Here is a 10,618-nt window from a genome sequence, read left to right on the forward strand (position 1 = left end):
CAGTTTCACTGTGATATACATTCCAGGTTCAGAAAACATTATTCCTCACGCACTTTCGCGTGCAACTGTTGGTTTAGGCCAGAGTTATGAGGAAGATTGCAAAGAAAATAATTTTAGTTTGTTATAAATGGCAAAAATGGCCTTGAAAACTTTATTTCATCTTCGTTATGTGACATTGCTCATGAACAGGAGAAGGATCCAATCTGGAAAGACATAAAGGAAGAATGGCAAAACAAATCAAATGCTGCGATAAAACATTTCGACTTTGTACGTAACAACATTTTATTCAGACGTAGATGTCCTGACACTCTTATTTGGATACTGTGCATCCCAGATGAACACCTCAACCAACTCATTTGGTACACACACCCCAGTTAACCACACTTTGGTGCTAAGGAATGTTTTCAGAAATTTCAGGATCCATGTTGTTTCAACACTATGGAAAAGCGAACTCGTACTATTTTGGCAAAATACGAAAAGGCAGAACCATCTGTCTCAAATGCACGCAACACCACTATTTCCGATCACTCCTTTGAAACTAAGAGAATTAGCTGCTGTTGACATATTCGGTCCTGTTACTAGATCTAAACATTCTCATTCAATTGTTTTTGTAGTTGTTGAGCTTACCTCTAAATTTGGACCATTCACACCTCTACGGAAAGCTACTGTAAAATCTATTTCTATAGCATTCGTAAGGAACTTTCTGAAAGAAGTATGATGTGACCACAAAGTAATTTCTGATAATGGCTCAAAATTTCGTTATAATACACAGCTAAAAATTCTGAGACGTGGAAGAATTAAAACAGTATTTGTATCACATTTTGTACCATATTGTAACCATTCAGAAGGCATTATGAAAGAATTAGGTAAACTTTGCAGATTGTATTGCTAACAGAAAAAAATTAGGATTTACAACTATCTGATTTTCAAAATATCGTTAGCGAACTACCGACTGATTCTACAACTTTGCTCCACTCCTTGTATTAAAGAATAAACCAGCAGCAGATCTTGTAAAACAGTTAGTAGCCTTCTCTACACAACGACCTTTAATACACCGTGAAATAATTAATTTAGCTTTGAAATAAATCAAGAAACCCGCAGAAAAAATGAAGAACCTCCAGAATCCACGATTGAACGTGAGGAATTTACATGGAGATAAGAAAGTGCTGCTCAATTCGCATCGTTTATGTTATAAACAAAAGTCTTTAAGTAGCAAGTTTTTCTTGGTGTATGAAGGTCCTTTTCGCTTACGGCGAATCACACTTGCAAATACTGTGGAACTTGAAACCATACGTACATACAAATCAAGAAGTCTTCATCATATACCGACATCAAAATTTAAAAAGAAGAGTAGCCTAGAGGGTTCACTGTGGGAAACATTTGATGTGGTGAGCATAGATGCCCCAGCTGTAGCTGTACATTTTCTTACTGTAGCTTTCAGCACTGTTTCATACTCTTTGACTGATCTGTATATCTGTTAATGTATCTCTTTCTGTCAAACAACTTAATAGGGAATTCTTATAAATAGAGGCTATCTATCATTTGTGTTGTCTCTGGAAAAGGACTTTGAATTTGCTAAGCACAGTGTTACAAAGTGATAACACAATGAAAGCAGACAATCTTTATGCATCTATGTTTGCACTATAACAATATGGAATGGTAAGCCATGTGTGAACAATTTATACTCAGCTGGTATTATTCTGAGTTTACTGGTGAAGTATCTGATTGAAATTCAATACTGTTATCTTATCTCATTAGTTTGGAACCTCTCTTTTGAGATCTTGGTACAGAAGAGTAGACTTAGCTTTGAAGTTCTGAGATAATCCTTTTTTTTTTCTTCAGGAAGACAATTTGCACATATAATGAAGCTTCTTGTGCCTTGTGGTAATTTGTAATGCACATTTCGCTTTACCTCTACCAGACAGAGCACTGTGTTATTTTTGAGGAAATTACATGAGATGACTTTTTCTGTGGGTACATATTTTGTGAAGTGGGTCATGAATTATAGTGGTGCAACTGCAGACTTCATTTTATATGAGATACTGTGCATGAGTGGCTCTGAATTGAGAAAGGTATTTCTGTTGTGCATGACACGGTCGTAAGTGAATTTCCCCTATTGCAGAAGTAGTAAAAAAGAACACAGAACTCTGTGCATTTGTATGAAGTAAACAATATTTTCAGATCGGAGGATAACGTACGTAGCGAGCAAGCTACATTCTAACAATACAAATGTTGCAGTTGTCTGTCGCGTTAAAAACATTGATCTATGACTTGTATATAAAAATATATTATGTACTTTGAAACTTTTTCTTTTCAGTTTGTAGTATTTTTACGCCTTGATGCAAACTGGTGAGCTACCTTTCATGCCTATTGTAACAAAATTTGTAAAATAAGTTACTTCACTACTTTAGTGTCTTTCTATTTAAACAATTTTATTTCGGACTTTTTATTATGGTTCTGCTACAGCAGTGATACAGTGCTGATTCTATCATGTTAATGATTGTAAGAGGAAGATTTTTTTTCTCTCTTATTATTATCAACACTGAAGCTCAAGAGAAGTTATTTGCTTCATTTTCCGTTAATAAATCATTTATTTCAGTTACTACTGTACAGTTCGAGGATACATCATTTTTATGCTGCATCTTAGAGTAAATTATGTCATTATGGGTTGCTTTATAAGATATGCCTTTTGAATGTTGTGTTTATTTTGCTGTTGTGATTAACACTGTATAGCCATACGATTCTGACTCCATACCATTCTGACTCCATAAGATTATGACTCCATTGTGACTCCATAAGATTGACACAATACGATTCTGATTCCATAAGATTATAACTCTATACAATCCTGACTGTACATACACAGACAAGTTGACATTCAACATCTGACGGTGGTGACCTTGTGATGCTACTTGCAGTTTTATATTCGATGAACATCGTGCAAACATTACTATGATTTTTGAAAAATGAAATAACTGTTCTGTAATAATAATTATTTACTTCTAATTATCACTTCCCCCTACTGAATGGTTAAATTTGTAGGAAAAAGTATTTATGAAATCTGAACTGATGGTGATACCTTGAGCTCAAATCCCTTATAACCTATATGAAGGAGTTGCATGTATGCTCACACACATATTTTCTTATGTATGTAATATAGAAATTGGATGAACTTTTACCTTTTTTGTTGACCTGTAATTCTGACTGATAATTTAAATCAACTGCAATTACTATGTATATATCAACACTGGGATCTATGATTAATTGTAATATTGTTTAAATATGACACCATTCACGTCTTTGGTCAAATCTATATGTCATCCAGTGATGCTATATGTCACATATTTCGTATGTTCTGGATAAAAACTTGTATTTTACTATAGGTTGTGTACTGTAACAACATAAAATGAATTTATATAGAACAACTTTGCCACTGTGTGGTCGGCCTAAACTTCATATTTACAACAGCACTTCAAGAAACCTGTCACCCTTATGTAATTATCTGTGGTAATTCGTGTTTTGAGTCATTAACTGAGCACTGAGCTTGTATTCCTATTCACATAATGTTGAATTTTATATTCAAGTGTATATAGCTTACTGTTATTCATTTAATCACTGATTCGTTCCTGTTATTGTGTCATATACTACACTTCTGATCTATGTCAGTTATGAAAGTTTGTTCTCTCAAAGGTATACAACACCAGTGCTTTTATGATCTTCATGAATTGTTTGGTACTTCACATGCTACAGTAATGCCTTATACTATTACTACTGATTGTGTTCAATATCTTTACCTGAATATGAAAAGGATTGCCACACTAAAATATATTGGTTTGATTGTCAGAGGATATAATGTATGTATTGAGTCTCTGAGACTGCTTACACAACAAAGTTGTGTGTCGTCAAACGAATATATTAATGTTTTGGTGTTGTTGTTAGTGGACAAAGTGTGAGGTCTCCCTGCGTCAGCTGAACCGAAAATGTGTGTTTCTTTACCCAGTTTACTATTTCCAGATGAATTTTAATATCTTGAAGAACTGTAAATAACATTTTCTTATCGTGTCAAATGAACTACCGCCAAAGCCATGCAGATACGAGGGCTTGCCTTTGCAATTCAGTCCAAAAGCTACACAACTGAAAAACATTTTTTTACACTCTTGGTGAATTATAAGTAGCATTTTGTTATCCTGTCAAACAAATTACTATCGGTGTCAGGTGGAGATGCGTGCTTAGATGCACAAGATGATGCTTGTTTATAATTTATTCTTGACTGCATTGTACAGCTTATTAGTTTCCTAGTATGTGCATGACTTTTGTAATCTTATGCTTGCGTTTATGTATTCGACCAATTTTGTAAAACATCTGATTTCTTTTTCTCAATTTTGTTATATAAGAATTATGCATTTGCTCCTTGCGAACATGTTAGACGAGAATCATCCCACAAAATTCTTAAAAATGGAGAGTGGGGGTCATGAAAGTTGTATGTTAATACTTCTTTGCAAAGTGGACCAATGATTCTGCTGTGATGTGCATACACAAACTCTGAGTCTGAGATATTATTATCGCGAGTAGCAACGAGAGAACAGTTGTTGAGAGGAGGTGGCAATGGTTGGACGCAGCCTCCGGCGAAGAGAAGCGGCGCGACATGAGAAGTCGCAGCCTGCCATGGTCGTGCTGGTAACGTCGGGGGAGACTTGGGTGTTAACTGAAGATTTTTAGTAATGTAACTTTTTGCTGCAAGTAGCTGTTGCTAGCTTGCGCACTGGAGGGATTTTGTGGGATTTGTGAATCCAGAAGTATATTAGTATCTTTGTTATGCCCAGAGACGTGTTTATTGATTATAGACATTGAGGAATAGTTGAATCTGTGTAAGGATTGTAAGTGTTTAAATAATCTATATTGCGAGTGCAGTAAAGTCTTTATTGATTTCTTTCATTCTTTTACGACGTTTTAAGGCTGGTCGACCAAATCCCTCCTGCTCATTCAATTTCTCTAGAAACAAAATATGGGAGTAGTTATTGCAGTTATTTTGACCACGCACTGAACTCTAGATGGATTGCAGTATTGCTTTTGAAATTTTTCAGCATGTTCCTGTTCACGAAGCTGGAGTGGCAAGACGAGGTAATTTGTCTGTTGTGCGCAGGAGTAGTGCAGAACGGTTGTCAGGAGTTATGGAATTTTTAAAACTCGCAGTCACATACTTGGGGATTGATTTATTCATAATTTGTAGGAAGAGTAATTTCTTTGTGTTCTCAATCATAATTATAATGTTGTCGTAGATGGAACGTCACATGTTTCCGTATGTCCTTCAGCAGAACAAACAATAATTACAAATACACACGACTTTTCAAAAATAATGAGTCGGTTTTAGGTTCTCCGCATGTAATACCAATCTCGAAAAGCCTCACGAATCTTCCGACGTTCTCTAATAGGTCATTAATACACATTACCGTGGTCTAGGGGTAGCGTCTTTGATTCATAATCAAAACGTCTTCGGTCCCGGGTTCGATCCCCGCCACTGCCTAAATTTTGGTAAATAATCAGCATTGGCGGCCGAAGACTTCCGGCATAAGAAGTCAGCCTCATTCTGCCAACGGCCTTCTCAAAGAGGGCGGAGGAGCGGATAGAGGTTCAGGGAACTCTCTTGTCCTAGGGGTGGGAAATTGCCCCTAAAGGAGGAAGAATCAGCAATGATCAACGACATGAGGATGCAGAAGGCAATGGAAACCACTGCATTAAAGACACGTAACGTGTATCCACAGGACATGTGGCCTGTAATTGAAGAAGTGTCATGACGATCTCTCCATTGGCAAAAGATTCCGGAATAGTCCCCCATTCGGATCTCTGAGAGGGGACTGCCAAGGGGGAGGCTACCATGAGAAAAAGATTGAATGATCTACGAAAGGATAACGTTCTACGAGTCGGGGCGTGGAATGTCAGAAGCTTGAACGTGGTAGGGAAACTACAAAATCTGAAAAGGGAAATGCAAAGGCTCAATCTAGATATAGTAGGGGTCAGTGAAGTGAAGTGGAAGGAAGACAAGGACTTCTGGTCAGATGAGTATCGGGTAATATCAACAGCAGCAGAAAATGGTATAACAGGTATAGGATTCGTTATGAATAGGAAGGTAGGGCAGAGGGTGTGATGCTGTGAACAGTTCAGTGACAGGGTTGTTCTAATCAGAATCGACAGCAGACCAACACCGACAACGATAGTTCAGGTATACATGCCGACGTCGCAAGCTGAAGATGAACAGATAGAGAAAGTGTATGAGGATATTGAAAGAGTAATGCAGTATGTAAAGGGGGACGAAAATCTGATAGTCATGGGCGACTGGAATGCAGTTGTAGGGGAAGGAGTAGAAGAAAAGGTTGCAGCAGAATATGGGCTTGGGACAAGGAATGAAAGAGGAGAAAGACTAATTGAGTTCCGTAACAAGTTTCAGCTAGTAACAGCGAATACCCTGTTCAAGAATCACAAGAGGAGGAGGTATACTTGGAAAAGGCAGGGAGATACGGGAAGATTTCAATTAGATTACATCATGGTCAGACAGAGATTCCGAAATCAGATACTGGATTGTAAGGCGTACCCAGGAGCAGATATAGACTCGGATCACAATATAGTAGTGATGAAGAGTAGGCTGAAGTTCAACACATTAGTCAGGAAGAGTCAATACGCAAAGTAGTGGGATACGGAAGTACTAAGGAATGAGAGATACGTTTGAAGTTCTCTAACGCTATAGATACAGCAATAAGGAATAGCGCAGTAGGCAGTACAGTTGAAGAGGAATGGACATCTCTAAAAAGGGCCATCATAGAAGTTGGGAAGGAAAACATAGGTACAAAGAAGTAACCATGGATAACAGAAGAAATACTTCAGTTGATTGATGAAAGGAGGAAGTACAAACATGTTCCGGGAAAACCAGGAATACAGAAATACAAGTCGCTGAGGAATGAAATAAATAGGAAGTGCAGGGAAGCTAAGACGAAATGGCTGCAGGAAAAATGTGAAGACATCGAAACAGATATGACTGTCGGAAGGACAGACTCAGCATACAGGAAAGTCAAAACAACCTTTGGTGACATTAAAAGCAACGGTGGTAACATTAAGAGTGCAACGGGAATTCCACTGCGAAATGCAGGGGAGAGAGCAGATAGGTGGAAAGAATACATTGAAAGCCGCTATGAGGGTGAAGATTTGTCTGATGTGATAGAAGAAGAAACAGGAGTCGATTTAGAAGAGATAGGGGATCCAGTATTAGAATCGGAATTTAAAAGAGCTTTGGAGGACTTACGGTCAAATAAGGCAGAAGGGATAGATAACATTCCATCAGAATTTCTAAAATCATTGGAGGAAGTGGCAACAAAAGGACTATTCACGTTGGTGTGTAGAATATATGAGTCTGGCGACATACCATCTGACTTTCGGAAAAGCATCATCCACACAATTCCGAAGACGGCAAGAGCTGACAAGTGCGAGAATTATCGCACAATCAGCTTAACAGCTCATGCATCGTAGCTGCTTACAAGAATAATATACAGAAGAATGGAAAAGAAAATTGAGAATGCGCTAGGTGACGATCAGTTTGGCTTTAGGAAAAGTAAAGGGACGAGAGAGGCAATTCTGACGTTACGGTTAATAATGGAAGCAAGGCTAAAGAAAAATCAAGACACTCTCATAGGATTTGTCGACCTGGAAAAAAGCGTTCGACAATATAAAATGGTGCAAGCTGTTCGAGATTCTGAAAAAAGTAGTGGTAAGCTATAGGGAGAGACGGGTCATATACAATGTGTACAACAACCAAAAGGGAACAATAAGAGTGGACGATCAAGAACGAAGTGCCCGTATTAAGAAGGGTGTAAGACAAGGCTGTAGCCTTTCGCCGCTACTCTTCCATCTGTACATCGAGGAAGCAATGATGGAAATAAAAGAAAGGTTCAGGAGTGGAATTAAAATACAAGGTGAAAGAATATCAATGATACGATTCGCTGATTACATTGCTATCCTGAGTGAAAGTGAAGAAGAATTAAATGATCTGCTGAACGGAATGAACAGTCTAATGAGTGCACAGTATGGTTTGAGAGTAAGTTGGAGAAAGACAAAGGTAATGAGAAGTAGTAGAAATGAGAACAGCGTGAAACTTAACATCAGGATTGATGGTCACGAAGTCAATGACGTTAAGGAATTCTGCTGCCTAGGCAGTAAAATAACCAATGACGGACGGAGCAAGGAGGACATCAAAAGCAGACTCGCTATGGCAAAAAAGGCATTTCTGGCCAAGAGAAGACTACTAATATCAAATACCGGCCTTAATTTGAGGAAGAAATTTCTGAGGATGTACGTCTGGAGTACAGCATTGTATGGTAGTGAAACATGGACTGTGGGAAAACCGGAAGAGAAGAGAATCGAAGCATTTGAGATGTGTTGCTGTAGACGAATGTTGAAAATTAGGTGGACTGATAAGGTAAGGAATGAGGAGGTTCTACGCAGAATCGGAGAGGAAAGGAATATGCGTAAAACACTGATAAGGAGAAGGGACAGGATGATAGGACAGCTGCTAAGACATGAGGGAATGACTTCCATGGTACTAGAGGGAGCTGTAGAGGGCAAAAACTGTAGAGGAAGACAGAGTTTGGAATACGTTAAGCAAATAATTGAGGACGTAGGTTGCAAGTGCTACTCTGAGATGAAGAGGTTAGCACAGGAATTCGTGGCGGGCCGCATCAAACCAATCAGTAGACTGATGATTAAAAAAAAACTAAAAGTAATGGCTCTGTAACACTCCCCTGGACACATCCAAAGCTAATTTTACGTCTGAAGACTGCGTTCATAATATGCTGAGTTTTTGACACAAACTAAAATCCAACCGCACAATTGATGTGATATCCCGTACGCTCGTATTTTGCTTATTAGGTGGTAGTGTGGAACTGCATCGGACGCCTCCCGAAAGTCAAGGAACACGATGTAAGACTGGTCGCCGAACGTGTACTGACGGACAGAGCGAGCTGTGTTTCACACCATCGTTGTTTTCGTAACCACGAAGAATATAACCCTAGCCGAAGCAGTCGCCACGTGCAATCTAAGTACTTCTACTGTGCTGGCTGGCTCTGAGCACTATGGGACTTAACAGCTGTGGTCATCAGTCCCCTAGAACTTAGAACTACTTAAACCTAACTAACCGAAGGACATCACACACATCCATGCCCGAGGCAGGATTCGAACCTGCGACCGTAGCAGTAGCGCGGTTCCGGACTGCGCACCTAGAACCGCGAGACCACCGCGGCCGGCTCTGCTGTGCTACTATGGTGACAGGAGGGTTACAAAATGCAAATGTGCTTAAGTTTACACAAAAAAATTTGAGTACGTTAGTATACAGCAGTCAACACAAAAATTCACAGAAATATACCTCTTCCCAGAAAGGCGTAAGAATAAAAAATAAGCCAAGTCATGTGAACGAAAAGTGTCTCCTGCTGCCCCCTAACGCATCCGCTCGGTTTTGCGTTTGCGACTACAAGTTGATGCTGTGGTGCAGAACAGGAGGGTCTCGGCTCAGACAGCTTCCTGTAGACTATATTGACGACATCTTATGCCAGTCTGACACTGCAAAAGGACAAATCTTAGTCGACCCTTAGTTTATGGTCTGTTTCATTTGACACGTGAGGGAGCTGTTAGAAACACGACTACTTCCGTTACTTGGGGGCTCGTGCAGGATACAGAGAGGAGCTGTCCAGTAGACTCACTGCAAGTGCGCCAGCTCCGTGCAGCGAGCGCCTCCCTGTGTCTCTGCCTGCGAGGCCGCGCTGGACGGGCAGCCCGCGTGGTCGCCGACCCGTGCGTGACTGGCCGCCAGCCACACAAAAGGCGTAACGGCCGGCGCCGCGCCGGGCCCCGTTGCCACGGCGACTTCGTGTCATATAACACGGCCGGTCTGCGACCTCGTCAATACTGAAGCAGGTCAAGGGCGCCAGGTGTCCGTGCCGTTGTATCCCTCGGTTCTGCGCTGGAAATGTTTTGTAGGCACCATGAAAACAAACGTTCTCCCTGTCACAAAAAAAACTGCAGCACCTCCTTGACTTCGTGGATGAAATGAAGTCATTTGCGAATTCAAATCCAGTAATTCTGATTTAAAGCGAGTCACAGCAATCAATATAAAGTACCGGAGTGTTTCCAAGGAGCCATGACCAACATGTTTCTTGATTTTTTTCAACATATTATGTAGCTCATTAATGTGTTTTAATGTTTCTGTGACCGAGATTTTCTTCACCGCAAACTAACACAGCGAATTTTCAATGATAAAAAATATATGTATCCATTGTTTAAGGTAATTTGTACGTCATTGGCTCTTGTTTCTAAAGTAAATGTGAACGAATTGAGTTGTTGTTGTTGTGGTCTTCAGTCCTGAGACTGGTTTGATGCAGCTCTCCATGCTACCCTATCCTGTGGAAGCTTCTTCATCTCCCAGTACCTACTGCAACCTACATCCTTCTGAATCTGCTTAGTGTATTCATCTCTTGGTCCCCCTCTACGATTTTTACCCTCCACGCTGCCCTCCAGTACTAAATTGGTCATCCCTTGATGCCTCAGAACATGTCCTACCAACCGATCCCTTCTTCTAGTC

At 39.9% G+C, this 10,618-nt stretch overlaps 1 long non-coding RNA gene across 1 annotated transcript in view; it reads right to left on the reverse strand.

Moving 5' to 3' along the window:
• LOC126455443 (uncharacterized) overlaps positions 1 to 9,831 on the reverse strand; it is a 28,751-nt gene extending 18,920 nt beyond the window's left edge. Inside the window, exon 1 of the long non-coding RNA XR_007585321.1 lies at positions 9,741 to 9,831. This is a non-coding gene — a long non-coding RNA (uncharacterized LOC126455443). The remainder of the gene's footprint in view (positions 1 to 9,740) is intronic.
• Between the last annotated feature and the right edge of the window lie 787 nt (positions 9,832 to 10,618).

Source organism: Schistocerca serialis, chromosome 2 (genome assembly GCF_023864345.2).
Source record: "Schistocerca serialis cubense isolate TAMUIC-IGC-003099 chromosome 2, iqSchSeri2.2, whole genome shotgun sequence".
NCBI classification, from domain to species: Eukaryota; Metazoa; Arthropoda; class Insecta; order Orthoptera; family Acrididae; genus Schistocerca; species Schistocerca serialis.